Source organism: Rhea americana, unplaced genomic scaffold, assembly GCF_003343005.1.
Source record: "Rhea americana isolate MKP2758 unplaced genomic scaffold, rheAme1 scaffold_0, whole genome shotgun sequence".
In the NCBI taxonomy this organism is placed as follows: Eukaryota; Metazoa; Chordata; class Aves; order Rheiformes; family Rheidae; genus Rhea; species Rhea americana.
In genome coordinates, this window is record NW_028185037.1 from 7656762 (window position 1) to 7671027 (window position 14266).

A 14266-nucleotide genomic window follows, 5' to 3' on the forward strand; every position below is an offset into this window, starting at 1 on the left:
TCTCCCAGGGTCCAACAGGTTGGACGTTGTTGGGGAACACACACACAGGGAAAGTGCACATGTTTAGAGCACTAAAATGTCACTGATAGCCTCTTGCTTGTAGCTTTACTGTAGGAGCTGAGAGTTGTGCATATATCTCTGCATATATAGATGAAAAGATGTTTTAGCCAATACATCAATGAAACCATTTAGTTAATAAAGTATACATTTTGCACATTTTGGCTCAATCCTGAAGAGTGATCTAAAGACAAAGATGTTAGTCAAGTTGATAATCCTCTATATTTCCCAGCCTTTCACCGTTGCCTTCCATTTCTTGTAGACATTCTTGTAAAGAACATATTTAACAACATGAAACTTCTGGTAAAATTATTGAATAAATCTTCATTTAAGATGCTTATTACCTTTTCATAACAGCTGGTAGTGAAATGARTGATAAAGAACTGAAATGACAGAATAATAGTTTAACTGCTCACAATCGTATAAAAATCACAGTCTGGTTCATCTTAGTCCTCCAGAATTGCTTCATACTTGGATACTAAGCAAAGTAATAAGTCTTTTGAAAAGAAAAATAATTTTACAGAAATTTTGCACTTCATTTTAATTGTTCTTTTTTTTCAGACTTCTTAGGATTCTGGCATGAAAGGTCATAATGAAAACATTAGTTCAGTGTGTTTTAGTAAGTAAATTGACTATTTGGAAAAGATGGCATGTTAATAGTAGTAAAACTGAAATCCTATTTCTTTAAATGACCAATGGCCTGAAGTAAGAAGATATAAGCTTCCTAGTGAAATGTCCTTGACCTTGAAGGGCATCTAGTCACATTTGTGGAGAAAGGCTATAATGCAGTCCTCCCATATCTGTATTTATTGCTCTTGAAATAAGCATTTCTATTAAAAGGTTTTTTAAGAGGGGTAGGTAGTGCTATTTTGGCAGTAGTGCTCTCGCATTTTAATTTCTTGTCTCACAGAAAATGGGTTAGGACATCTACCTTTATATTGTGTCCCCCCCCMAAAAAAAAACACTTTTAACTCTATCACAACCCATAACAGTAGCAGCAGCAGCAGAAGCATTTTAATTCCCTCAGGAGGTTGTTTTYTCTTGAAAACTAAGGTTAGGTAACAAAACTAAAGGTTTTCAAACTAATAACGGCAGGTGACCATCTTRCTCTCACTGACCCTGATAAAAGGTGAGCATAAAAGTCACTTTTATCTTTGAAATTCTCCACAAAATTGCAAATAATAATATTTGAAATTGTATTAGATTCTACAAAATAGCAAAAATATTTCTGTTTCAACATTCTTGTTTGACTTACTGTGGCCAGTGAGGATATCTCTGAAGGCAACTTTTCGTCTCTCATAATTTTGTCTCATAAGGTCTGAATCAGACCCCAATGAAAGTTAGAATAGTTTATTGTGACTTTGTTGCTCAGGCATAATAAAATGTTGCATAAGGTAAGTAGAAATTAAATTAGTTGTCTGTTAAGGAACCACTGAAACCCGTTAGGTTTTCTGGTGAACAAAGATCTAAATAACACTAAGCCTCTTTCCAAGCTTTTTAAAGTTTAGAKATTTTTATCTCAAGCTTTTTGGTTCCTTCCAGATTCACTAATTTAATCTGTTCTTTTGAAATCTTAAAACAAACATCAACTCATTCTCCTGAACTTGTCTGAAGTTCATGAGGCGTACAAACAACAACAGCTAGCTTTAGAAAAGCATTATTCTCTGCTGAAACCGTGACCTTCCTTCCTTTCCCCCTCCCTTCCTGCCTCTCTCRCTTCCTGCCTGCCTGCCTTCCCCCCTCCCTCCCTTCCCTAGCACAAAATAACATCCACCCTCCAAAAGGAAAAAAATAAAAAATTTTACAACATGCCATGAAGCTTAATGGAAGTTACAATTTAGAACATCAATTTCCTGTTCTCCAAGAGGATCAATATTCCACCAGGAATATTGAGCTTTTGTGATATRAAATGCAAACATGGTGCCTGGGGTGCCTTTGCAACCCTCTCCCTTAGAAAATTTCTCTTAAACTGTACTTAACTCTGCAAACTTTGTTTGCTGCTGTGAATCAAGTGTGTTGTTGAGTGTTGTTAACAGCGATTTAGAGAGTCCAACTCACGATGAAATAGAATAACTGAAGAATCTGAATGACAGTCACTTCAGGACATTTCAAAATCAATTATTTTGCAAAAGAAGTCAGTCAAATATATTCTGCTTCTGATTAATTTATTTTGATTTTTCAAATAACCAGCATTTTTTTGGTGAAGAGTGAAGAAAGCACAACAACAAAACTACAGGTAAACAGAAAGATAGAAACCTGGACTATTTTGGTCCAGTTCTGCTACTTACAAAAACAATAAAAAAATTAAATTAAGGCTCTTCTGTAATCTAATTTATTCCTTTAAGCAATTTAAAGTAGTTAAGATTTTAAAATCAAGGAAAACTGGTTGTATGTGCATGAACATCTTGAAGGGCCATTAAYAGTAATAGCATCACTGCTTTGTACTGTAGTGCAATATTAAATTTAAATAAATCTATTCATATGTTAAACTTCCCTTGATTAAGAGAAGTAACAGTTTATCATAAGGCAATATGAATGGAATTGTCCTAGCATCATAAAAATGACTCATGATTATCTCATTACAGCTAAAAAACAACTCTTAATAACTTTTAATTGTCATCTCCCTTAATACTTTTAATTGGCTTTTCTTTTAGGCTTTCAATCACCATAAAGAAAGGAATCATTACTGATATGCARAACAAAGAGCCAACCCACAATTATCAGCAAAGTAATTAAAAAAAAGGRCAAGTAGATTTCTATATAGAAAGGACGTTTTATAACTCTTGATAACGGGGCTTTGAATAAAAGGTATCAATGCATCTTAATATTTGCAGAAAATCTGTTTCAGAAACTGCTGAGACACAGAATGCTTCAGCTCAGCTGATGAATTAAAATCTTATATGCCAAAAATTAAAAAGCCAACTTGTTCAATGCTACTTTCAAAGAGACAGGCAGGAAAGTGCAATGAAAATACAACTATCTTATCATTTAAACTTTTGTATATTGAACGTATGAAAGGACAATTCTATATTTCAAGTTAATTCATCAGCTGAAAACAAATGATTTCTGGGTACTAAGAACTGGCTCATGGTTGAGAGAATGATTATATATGATAATAGGATTATTGTGCAGCTACATGTATTCTTCTAAATGCATCCATCCCAGGCAGTAGTTCATGGCACCTAGCTTGAGCAATAGAGAGTGGCAAACCCCTTCTGAGAAGACTAGCTACTTTATACCACACAAACCTTCAGTAAGGAGCCTTTGGGCTCCCTGTCATCCTAAGCCATACTTATCTTTTTATTTATTTATTTACTTATTATTTATTTATTTCAGGTTAAAAATATATGAATTAAAGTGAGATATCCTGCATAACCACATATGATAGAGGACGCAAACCCTGTTGTGATGGCGATAGAGGACATCTTTTCTAGGGCACAGACAAACAAACCTAATGTAGCCACATGTCAGGGAAACCCATAATGTCAGAGTTTCCTTTTGTGAATAACTTCTAAACCATGGGTTTTGAATTGGAGGGAACTGATTATTAGATACACATTCTTTTAAAGACTCCCTCCACCTCCACCCCAAATAAGAAYTAGTTTTCTATTCTCTATTTGCTGTGTGTGGAGACTTGTGACTGTTGCCTAGTCTTGATATGCAAATACATATACTTGCTCTTTCTCAGATTTTCAAATGCTGATCATTTTAGAAAAAAACAAAACAAAACAGAAAACCCCACAAAAAGCATTTTCAGTTTATGCAGTTAAGTRCTGGACCATATTCTTTGCTGATGTTTAAAAAGAAAAGATTTCATTGCAAAAGAAATTGGCTTCCACTACTAATTTCCACAGATCTGAGAGCATTTTCAAGTATATAGTAATACAGAAAGGCTTAGTCACAGCTTGAATTTCAGATGCATTTGGATTATTCTTAATTGTACTTCATATCTCTCCCAGCCAATCTTTGATATTGTGTGATTCAAATTAGATGTTTGTTCATATGTTGACTTCTGTTTACTTCCTTTGCTTAATACCACAATATTTTTGAACTGTTCTTTTGTCTATACACCTATTTGTATTTTATTGCAAAAAAGAAAATGACTAATCTGAATGCTGGAATGAGTCATCTCAATAAGTTAGTGTGGCAAGTAAAATCATACAGAGTAAAAGAAAGGAAAAAGGTGATAAATTTGAAAAGAAGAATTATATTTCCCTGATACTTCTATTTCTTATGATATTGGTATAGAATTTATAGAYATGGTGGCTATTGAATCCAGAAACTTGTATGCATTAAATAATAGATCTATTGTCTGAAGAACAACTGCCAATTATTTTCTCCTAATAGAACCTTTTTCCATTGCAGAATCCTGATTTTGTTTTAGGGAAAAAAGTAAATTAAGTATTATGCTAACATAGAACAACATGTTCACCACTCCTGCTTCTGAACTGAACCTCAGTAGGCTCTCATATAGCTTCTTGCATAAAGTACATTACTTCTATAAAAGACGACAGTTTTAGTGGGTACTCAGCAGGAGATGTGCGCTGCTTCTCACAAGAGGCATGAGGTTGGATATCAGCCTGTTCTTTTCAAAGTTTGGCTGACTTGCAGCAGGATTTGTGCATAGAGTGAGTCTCCAAGCAAGTGATGTGGGCGATATTTCTTCTTCAAGCYGTAATACTTATAAGCCCCAAAGCAAATCAGCCAAAAACTTTGTACATGACTTACTTCACGAATCTCTCTCTTCTACGTCATAGGATGTGGGGGAYGAAGATAAACAGGACAGGCACAAACACACTACAGCTGCTGAGTCTCTGAAATATGAGGAATGATACAGTAAACTAAGAATTCTCAGTGTGATGCTGATATGAAGTAGAGGCCAAAGCTGCATTTAAGTACAGAAAGGGAATGCTGCTATACTGCACAGAATCACAGAACTACAGAATGGTTGAGCTTGGAAGGGACCTCTGGAGATCATCTAGTCCAACCCCCATGCTCAAGCAAGGTCACCTAGAGCACGTTAGACAGGATTGCATCCAGGCAGGTTTTGATTACCTCCGGAGAAGGAGACTTCACAACCTCTCTGGGCAACTTGTTCCAGTGCTTTTATAGCTTTTATGCATAAAGCTCATATTCACACACTGAGTTATTTTCTTCACAGTTTGAAAGATATGAGAAATATAATGGAAAATAAAATTAAAGGTCTGAAAAGTGATATAAGTGTTCTGAATATAAAGAGACTGAAGGAGCTAAACATGAGGCTCTTCAGGAAGGTACAATCAATATCAAGACATGAACCATGCCTGAAGTGTGTGATCCTACAGCATAGAAATGCAAATCAAAGAAAGGAATTGTTCACAGCCTCAGAACGTGACAGAGAAAAGAGCAATGACCAAAAGCTAAATAAAGAAAAGTCTGAGYTGTATAGGAAAAGAAAAAGAAGAAGAAAAAAATAAAATGAAAAGAAAAGAAGGGTTATTAACAGGGTAAGCAGTCAAGAAGACTAATAGATTACTAAGAAAATTGGGACAATCCAGACTGCCTATATTTGAAACTAATTTAGATTAAATAGTAATGAGTCTTACTAAAAATGCTGAGAATCAGAATGTGTAACACGAAAAATCCTTCCTGGTTCTGTCACTTATGATTCATTAGAGTTTCTGTTTTCTTGTGCAATGTGTTAATTTCCTTTATAATTGCTTSTGAAATAGCCCTTAGGGTAGTAACATGATTAGATTATTCTTTCAGAGTATCTTTTATTTAAAAAAACCTTTTCCTTCCATCAAGTTTACTCTAGGATCCCCTTTCAATGTCTTAGATGCTTTTAGTTTAGATTAATCTCCAAAGATTTAATTACTTCCAAGTGTCATGAATGACCTTATTTACACTCTCCAATGCTTAAGCTTAAGCTACTTCTCTTGATTCGGCTGCAGGAATCCTGCTGCTCTGTTTTATTTTRGCTGTAGATGGGATCTTCAGACAACGAACTCTGCACCCCAATAGAGCTGTCATATCTGTATCCTCTTTATTTTGTGTAGATTTGTGAAAGAACGAACTTCGGAATTTCTTTCCTTTGCTTTTTTTCTCTGGAAATGTGATCCAAACCTGACAGTGGCAATACAGTATTCATATAATACTGAAGATCAAAAATTTATGACCTCAGTGTGCTCAGTGAATACTTATTTGAAAAGGGGGAAGAGGTAAAAAGGGGGAAAGGAAGCCATTTTAAAAGTCTCAAAGGCTTCAAACTTTGCATTTTAAGAAGACAAAGCAAAGTCAGGAAAAACAGAGAAAAAGACTTTATACCTTACATTTGGAAGAACTGCAGATCAGTTCTGTTGCCACTGCCACTCTGCAGTCCCTTCCTCCTTCTCTCCCCTCATCTCAAAGGTTCTTGCCATGTCATTTTTTGACTCATGGCAACAGCATCTAGAACTCTTCTTCTGCTTGCAGGATGTCTCTATCAAATAAATCATTGGTAAACTACTTGATACAAAAATTCCTTTTGCTCCTTATTCCTCATGAGGCCTCACAAATTTACATTAGTAAAACAATATTAAAGTTAGCTTCTTGCAGTAAATATATTAATAGTAAAAAAATGTTGCTATTTTCATCTATAAGGGAGGAGTGAAATGCAAGCATTTCTAGTTTTAAATGTTTATGCAAAACTCTGAAATGCTAGRTATTAGATATATGACTGATAACGAAATCATAGAATCAGTAAGGTTGGAAGGGACCAACCTTATAATAAATAGAGTCTACGTGTATGTGACTCACACATCACTGGGACCTTAAGTACAATGAGCCTCATTAAAATCTGGAATAATGGTATTTATCTGTTAAATTGAATTTCTAAAGTGTTCTATGAATGCATCMTATTAAAAGAGCTAATTTGGAGGAGCAGTAGTAAAATAGCTCAGGACATCCTCTTTCAAATCTCTTTGTTTTTTTCATAAATGTGGATCCAATGAAATTTACTTTGCATGAAAACTTTTTTTTAATACTCTTAACATTTCTTCAGCTGCCTTGTCTTCAGAAATAGATATATCTAATACTTCTGAAGTAAATTAAAAAAAAAACAAAATTGAACAATGCAAAAATGTTCATTATAAATATGGGATATCATTTGCAAGGACATGAGTGTAGATTTTTTTTCCTGCATTTGTGTAAAAAGTATTTGTATTGTCTGCTCAGTCAAGTAGTGTCCTGAAGACTATTGAATAGCGGCCCCATGGTGTTCACTAAGGTCTTCATCCAGTAGGTAATTTGGACTCAGTTCCTCAAAGGYATTACTCTTGGAACCAAGTGGTACATGATTTTAAGGGGTTTAGGTGAGCTACATTTTCAGGGATTTCAGCAGTGTTGTGAATCCTGCTGGGTGAGTGCTCTGCTGGGCTAGCCACAGCATCGTGGCCACCCAGTGATGCTCACAGACAAATCTGACAGTAGCGTCCGTAACCTCTGTCATGCCACTGTGTTCGGCAGCACCCTTCATGGTTCTCAGGAGAGCACATTCATTAGGAGTGGATGCATCAAGATGATTTTCCTCTGTACAGCCCATCACTTCTGTTCCTTGACTTCTGCGATGGAAAAAAGTTTAAGAAAGACACCCTTGACAGCATAACACACGTGTAAGTATCTTGGCTTACATGTTCTGCTTTCCTCAGTTCTAATACTTTCTTCTCTCACCCTYTAAACAGTTGTCTTTTATTTCCTTTGTTTCTTTCATTTATAAACCTAACTTATATCCTTCCTTTTATTCACTCATCCATGAATACTTTCACCCTTCCTCATATGAAGTAGCAGCTTTATGCCAGGGATTTTGATTTTTTAGTCCTGATATCAGCCATGATTAATGACAAACCATTCCCGAACAAACAAGCAGATTTTCGCTTCTGACAAGTGAAGGTCACAGATGTAAGTATGGTTCTCGCAGCTGCTGATCCTTATGGCTCTTTCCCTGGACTTTTGTTTGTTTCTAYCAGTTCCTCTTAAAGTGCACAAATGGGATGCCCACTTCATAAACTCCACATGGTAGCAGTGAGGATGAGGTGACAGGAGATGTAGATTGATATGCAAAGGTGTGAATCCTTAGGAAATATTTTTAAAGGAATGAACCAGACTTGAAAGGATCCAGATCTGGCTCAGGTCATGTCGCTACTTCATACAGAACAGGATGAGAGTGTGACTGTCCTCTATTTCATACCAAAGTTATCGCAGCCAGAGAACTCTTTGCTTCACTGCAGAGCACAGAAATAGACTTACATGTATATGTCATGTGGGACTAGAAAACCCTTGAGAGTTGGCAGGAATCCTCCAAACATGACAATTTATTTATGCCTGAAGGAACTCTAGTTTATTCGTATACCATAGCTAATAAATGTTCAGATTAACCTCACTCTAAGTATGTGCTCTAAATATATCACATAAAGATGTTTCTTTGTAATGAAGATGCAATTTTTACTCCATTCAGGTCTTCTTAGACCTAAATGGATGAGTCTGAATAATTTTATCTTCTATGAGTTGGCTCTAAAGCTAGAAAAATTTGAAAAATCTGCACTGGCTTCAGAAAGAGCCTAAACTTTTTTTAAATTCCCACCAGCTTCTCTGACATATAGCTGCCAAAAGAGGGAAGAGCAGAGAGCCCCAGGATCCAAAGCACTAGCATCAAGAAGCTGATTGTCATGTCTGATAACTCTGTTCTGAAGAAAGGAGTTCCACAAAGGTATTCATTGGTATTTTTATGACCGGCTGTTGCAGAGACTTGAAACCTTTATACTTCACAGAAGGAAGATATAAGTCCTGATTACAAATGTTGCTATTTTAGGCAGTCAAAAAGGCCAAGAGGTTCAACTAGAAAAGAATTTGTATATCCAATCTACTTAAAATAATCAAATTACTTTCATCCTTTCAAACTATATTACTTTCCATCTCATTTTCTGGCAACAAAAAGATGCACCCTAGCCAAAGCATCCTCTATCCTTCAAGAGTCTATTTCCTACTTCTGAAAAGAGAGAACTCTTAGTATTTGGTAGGGCAAAGGTATCCTTAGAGGCTGCCTTTCTAATGAACTATAAATGATAGGACAATGACAATATAATTTTAACATTAAATTAATTGTCTTCAAATTTTCAAACTTATCAATGGTCTAATATTGAAACTACAACTTAGGATACTAGTCGTATGTTACAAACACTATATTCAGAGGTTCGGTCAAGGACCAAGTCAGTATATACTGAAAATCTCTGTCTAAGGGCTGTTCAGTGCTATGTATGAAATGAGCTGGATGGATGCAATCCATTGTTCTCTCAAAAATGGTATCTCTCAAAAATGTGCAAGTATATCCAAATGCTAGACATGGATGGAAAATGTTGGTGTTTTCCTACAAAACCAGTGAACTTTAATGAATAAAAATAATTTTAAAAAATCAGTCTATGTCAGCAAGGACTTTTAAAGCTCTGTGAGGCAGAGGGAGAAAATAAGGGAGAGAAGTCTTTNAGTGAGGATGAGGTGACAGGAGATGTAGATTGATATGCAAAGGTGTGAATCCTTAGGAAATATTTTTAAAGGAATGAACCAGACTTGAAAGGATCCAGATCTGGCTCAGGTCATGTCGCTACTTCATACAGAACATGAATTTCAATGAATAAAAATAATTTTAAAAAATCAGTCTATGTCAGCAAGGACTTTTAAAGCTCTGTGAGGCAGAGGGAGAAAATAAGGGAGAGAAGTCTTTTCAGGAAGAATCAAATTTTTTTTTTTTTTTTTTTTTTTTTTTTTTTTTTTTTTTTTTTTTTTTTTTTGACTTTCAGCTTCTGTGGAAACAGTGACAAGAACTACTAGCCCAGGTGAGGAGAAACAGCATGCTGGGGTGCTCAGAGTCCACAGTCAGCCTTTGGGGCTCTTGTCAGTCTCCCCTTTTGTTTCAAGCAGATAGGCAAGGTTCCTAGTTCAGCACCAAGGACTCATCAAAATACCCTATACTCTTGACAATTCAGTCTCTTTGGTTCAAGGCTCAAACTGCCGCAATCATCCTTAGGAAACTACATCCTGTCTGCTAGCAGTGGTGATGAGACAAAAGTTCTGGTGGCAATACTGACTTCTCCTCTCCTTGATGCTTAACTTCTAATTTGTGCCAACATAAATCATTATAGTGTAAATTAGAACAAGGCACGGATCCAACTTAAAAAGAAATCCTACAAATCTACAACCCCATTATTATGTTCCTTGATTGTGTTTCTCTATAGTTTGTTCACATAACATTGTGAACAATACCTTTTTATTATAAAGGTGCAAAGACAAAATTGCTAGCTCTCAAAGTATAATATAGCATAGTCTTTGAATCAGCTATTAAAAGCACGAAAAATGCATGAAAACATGTAAGTTAGCAAAAAATAATTTATTTGTGTTCGTCATCAACAGATCATTTTAATCTGCACTATATTTTGCATGACTATTATCAAAAGACCAGTTAGATCAACTCTAGGAAATTTTTTTGGGGGGAGGGTAAGATTTTAACATTAGCCAACTAAGAAATGGCAAAAGCTTTTCAATGACCAAAGTGATTACTGCTAGCAGAGAGGCACTCAAGTTTATTTTCAACATCAATGCCCCTTTAAATGCAGATAAGTTTTTCTTTTTAATTTGGATTGTCCTGTTTTTTTAAAACTTCAATCTGCACTATTTCTTAATTCTACTTTTAGATTTTTCTATTATATAAAGATTTCTAATAATTTCTTCTTCTAAAGCGGAGAATTAGAAAGAAAAAGACAGTACAAATTTAGCAGTAAACCTTTAAAATCTTAGAAAAGCAAGGTGCTAAATAAATGTTTAGCTATCACCTGAGGTGATATATAATACTGCAAATACACGAGGCATTTTTTCACATTTGTATTATTTGTTCAACTATTATTCTTAAAAGTAGAGGAATTTCAATGCAATGTTATGTTACCTTTCTCCCTTCCCACAGGATTCCCCATTAAGAGCAAGGGATATCAATTACAAGTGTAAGACTGAGCTTAGAAAAATCAAATAACAAATATTCTATAACTGTCGGCTCCTGTGTCTCCAGAACAAAACAGATTTGCTACTGGTTAGAGGTAAATAATGCCCTTCTCTAAAAATCATTTTTCTTTCTTTTCTAGTGCCTTCTTAAAACAATCTTTACAAAAGCTGCTTTGTCCTTAGAGAATTGTACTGTGAGAAGCCAGACTGGCTGAATGTCTGGACCTATGATTACAGAAGGCTGTATTCTCATATGGATTTCAATTAGATATGAATTAGATTAAAATAATAGCAGATGTTTATTAAATGTGCCTCTGTGCCAGCAGGTTGGAATTACAAGTTAGGTAATGCTGAGATTTTTATGGAAAGAATTGTTCTCAGGCTGCAAAAATCCACTCAGACTCTTGTTAATCTCAGATACAGACCACATCTGGAATATTGCATCCAGGTTTGGACTTCCAAATATAGGAAAGACATTGATAAACTGGAGCAAGTACAGCAGAAGGACACCAGGGTATTTGGGACAGGACCACTTGCCCTATGAGGAGGAACTAATGGAGCTGGGCTTGTTCAGCCTGCAGAGGCGAGAGCTTTGAGGAGACATAGCAGCAGCTGATTATTAGCAGAGCAGATTATTGAAAAGAGAAAGCCAGCTTGTTGTTTACTGAGGTGCAAGGCAAGAGGACAAGAAACAATGGTTTTAGACTGAAACAGAGACAATCATGCCTAACATAAAGAAAATTTAAGCATTAAAGAAAGCATAAAAAAAACCATCAAGCATTAAAAAGGTTGCCCATAGAAACTGTGAAATATCTGTTGATGGAGGTTTCCCAAACCTGACTGGACAAAGCCTTGAGTATACTGGTCTGGCCTCACAGCTGACCCTGTTTAGAGCAGGAGGTTGGACTAGAGACCTCCTGAGGTCCCTTCTGTTCTGAGCGATTTGATCATTCTGTGATTTTGCAGTGAGAAAGTATTTGGAAAAAGAGCTCAAATTTGAAAAGTTGCTAAGGTGTTGGATTTTTTGTTATTGTCTGATCTGGTATCAAAGAATAGCACTTAAAAATGTTTAGCTAAAAAAACCACCAGTAGTATTTCTACAGAGAACATGCATATCTCCAGTAGAAATAACTAGGAAGGACAATGCTAAACATATGATCAGTGTCTGCTTACATAAAGGATACAGAAATCAGTGGGAATCTATTTCTCTATCTGTATTTAGAAGTGATCATAAACAAGTGATTTCTCTAAAAATACATTCTTGGATTCTAGATGTCTCTTTCAATGAATCACACTTCATTATGTTTTATTATTTATAGATGAGTTAAAATACACACACAATATATGAATACTTTCATCTACTTCATCTAAACATAGAACAAAAGTAGTTAATGACCTCTTCTTTTCCAAATCGTATTAACAATTTATCACCTTCATCTAGTTCTGAAGTTGATATCCTGTTGTCTGTCAATTAAATGGATGTCATCTAGACTAGATATCATATACGAATGCACTTAAACTCTTTGCAATTGTTGTAAGTGAATTTAGAATTCTAGATGTGATCTTTTGGAGATTTTAACTGTCCTTTTACATTTTCATATATCATCAGTTTCTGTTTATTTTCTTTTCTCTTTGAATATTTTTTATAACATGCTTAGATTTGTTTCTTATTGATTACTTACAATGTTACCTTCACTTCTGCTCTTGTTAAAGGATAAGTTTCAAAACTTAAGATATTCAGATTTCTGAGACTGTCTTTTGGATCTTACCTTAAAAATCCATCAACCTATGATAAAAAAGGGGTTTCTCAAGGAGACCACAGAGCAAATAATAGAAAGTAATGTAGAAGATTGCTAAGTATTTCTGTTTCCAATTCCATTGATTTAGTCATTAAACTATACATAGACAGATGCTAAGGCAAAATATACTGTACTTAAATGAATTTCCTGGCTTCTTTTCATCCTAAAATTTCAAATACTGCTCACTGCACTCGAGTTAATGAAGCATATTTGACTGACTGCAGTAGTTACTTAGAAGGACATTACTGCTGAACCACATTTAATCAGGGTACTGCCAGAAATCAGGTACTACATTTCCATATCACAGTAAAAAAAATAGAGAAATTAATTAGAAAATCAAAAGGACAAATTGAAGTTTTATTTGACAGTAGACATTGCTCTCAGACTTGTTACATAGAGATGAATAATTTAAAARTTGGGGCGGGGGCGGGGGGGAGATGAATTTTGGCAGCATTATTTCATAGACATTTTCCACCAAACTATCAAATCATATTTTCCTGAAGAGCAGCCCTAAAGCTCTGAAAAGAGATTACTATAAACAACTGAACAGAGATGTCAGAAACCACATATGACAAATGAACCTTTATCTACATCTATTTACACACTTATACACATACACATACAATTTGCATCCTTGGATCTTCAGGTCCGTAAAAACAAGTAGTGAAAGAGAAGAGAAACTTTACCAATAGCAAATGGTAGTCACTCTCCTTGAAAAACAGTACCAAAAGAAGAATATGGAAAAGCTATGTCAAATAATGTAATAGATGTGTCCTAGATAAATATATTTTAATGAAATAGATAAATTTACATATTCATATGTAGATATTGATAAAGAGCTGCATCTATAGAAATTCTTTATATTGTAGGGTCCTTGTAAAGCTTGCTGAATTTAAATAGCTGTACCTCCTTTCTTTCATATATTGTCACTTATCGATAAAAGAATGACAACAAAAGAATCACTAGTCCATTGGACTTCGTCATTACCTACCCTGAAAATTTGGATATCACTAAGTCTGTAGTTTCCTAGGGTTGGTCTTTTTGTATAGAGAAATTAACTTAAAATGTTGGTCTAGCCACTTTTGCTTTACGTATTGCTGAAGATCAAATGAGTTTTGTTTATAATTAGTTAATATCATGCAAAGAAACATCTGGGGAAAACAATAACAACAACAACAACAACAACAACAACTCAGACAGAACTTGGACCTAATATTGGAATTAATAAATAATAGAAGATCAATATTCTTCCTACCTGAGACTGAAAGGTAATATACTTTAAAGAGCAAGTGTATATTTAAGAAAATCACTGTGAGTTTGACTAATAGATATATGGATGCACAGTAACTTATTTGCATAGTAATTTATTTGCATAACTAATCTCTGTGCAATGAACTTTGCATTTC